Genomic DNA, 2,317 nt, shown 5'->3' with positions numbered 1-2,317 from the left:
TACAGAGGAAGGTGTGCCTTCTGGACCTTCCCAAGATATGTATATGTATATGTGTATGTGTGTATGTGTATAGTTTTTGTATAGTTAATGTTGAGTTATTTTTCAACCCAGGATTCAGACAAAACCAAGAAAATAATAACATTTTCTCTATCCTTCTGAGCAGCAGCACTAAATATACAATCATTGCTTAATGGGCTAATGTGAATAAGTTGAACCTGACCCAATCCTATGTTCTGTCCACCATTATTCCACACATATCATCATTAAACAGCCCAAACTGACTTGAAAGTCACAATACTACTATTGCCTCTACCTTCTGGCTGCTTGGATTATAGATTGTAATTATACTACATCCATAATATGAATTCCCCCACATGTTGCCCAATGAAAAATTATTTTACTACTCAACATATTTATTATCTTATTACAACCATTTTCTTAACCAATTTAGTGTGTATAAAACAGTATAACATTATGATGTATTTTGAAGAATGTCAGTTTATGAATTCTAGAAAAATACTTGTGTATAAGTCAAGCAACATGGTTTTTAATTAATCCCAGAAACAACTGCCAAAATTATCAATGAGGGTGGGTGAATACATTTTGATGTATATAAATATTACCCTGTAATGGGGAAAAAAGAAACCACATCTGCATGTGAACTGGCTTGGAAAGGTCTGGTTACTCTAACATCACACCTTCTTGCTCTGGAGCCACCTCCTGGACAGCTGGTTACCCTAACATTACACCTCCTTCAGAAAGACATCAGTCACAAAAACAAATAGTATCTCCTATCTTTCCAAGGAAAGGATTCCTCCTTCCCTGCTCCAGGAGGATCTCTAGGTAAACAAATGGTTCCTCCAAATAAAAAACCTTGTATGGTGTTTTGCAAATCAAAGGGTTCCTCCCTCCCTGCTGAGAAAAGGTCCCTTGTCAACACTTTAACTCTCAGCCTGCACCTCATGATTGAATCCTTCCTATTTTTTTCATTTTCTTGGATATGTTTATTATATTTTATTTTTTAATTGGATGTTTTGTTTACATTTCAAATATTATCCCCTTTCCCAGTTTCCACTCTGCAAACTCCCTATCCCATCCCCCTTACCCTGTTTCTATGAGGGTGGTCTCTCACCCATCCACCCACTCCAAATGGGACCTCATAAAATTGCAAAGTTTCTATAAGGCAAAGGACACTGTCAATAGGACAAAATGGCAACCAACAGATTGGGAAAAGATCTTTACCAATACTGTATCCTATAGAGGGCTAATATCCAATATATACAAAGAACTCAAGAAGTTAGACTCTAGAGAACCACATAACCCTATCAAAAAATGGGGAACAGAACTAAACAGAGAATTCTCAGTTGAGGAAATTCAAATGGCCGTGAAGCACCTAAAGAAATGTTCAACATCTTTACCTTTACTCATCAGGGAAATGCAAATCAAAACAACCCTGAGATTCCACCTCACACCAGTCAGAATGGCTAAGATCAAAAACTCAGGTGACAGCAGATGCTGACAAGGATGTGGGGAAAGAGGAACACTCCTCCATTGCTGGTGGAATCGCAAGCTGGTACAACCACTCTGGAAATCAGTCTGGCTGTTCTTCAGAAACTTGGACATAGTACTAACTGAGGACCCAGCTATACTACTCCTGGACATATACCCAGAAGATACTCCAACATGTAATCAGGACACATGCTCCACCATGTTCATAGCAGCCATATTCATAATAGCCAGTGTAAGATTCTGGTGAGCCTTAGCTTACTGGAAACCACCTGAGTGAATCATGCAGAGCCAGAATCGATGCAAAAAGCAAGAGAAATTTATTGTTCCAATGCACTGGGATTGTCCCAGACAGGAAGGAGAGACAGTGACCCTCAGTGGTTTGTTTGATAAGTTTTTATATGGTTTCCAGGGGTAAAATAGGCGTTAGCAACTAGGCACAATATGGTTGGCAGAACATTGTGCACTTTAAACTGATTGGTCTTTAGGGTATGAGGTAGCAGTGGCTTACTTAACCTCTCCCTTCTGGCCTATGTGCACTCTGACCTGTCTCTTCCAGGAAGGGGGAGTGGTGGTGGTCCAATGTAATTTTCTAACAGCTGAGCTGACCTCTTTAGCAGAAGCTGGAAACAACCCAGGTGTCCCTCAACAGAGGAATGGAAACAGAAAATGTGGTACATTTACACAGTGGAATACTACTCAGCTATTAAAAACAATGAATTTATGAAATTTGCATGTCAATGGATGGTATGATAGTATACTTAAGTGACCCCAAAAATTCCACCAGAGAGCTCCTAAACCTGATAAACAA

Source organism: Mastomys coucha, chromosome X, assembly GCF_008632895.1.
Source record: "Mastomys coucha isolate ucsf_1 chromosome X, UCSF_Mcou_1, whole genome shotgun sequence".
NCBI classification, from domain to species: domain Eukaryota; kingdom Metazoa; phylum Chordata; class Mammalia; order Rodentia; family Muridae; genus Mastomys; species Mastomys coucha.
The sequence above is the reverse complement of the archived record's forward strand: the minus strand, read 5'-3'. Positions refer to the sequence as shown.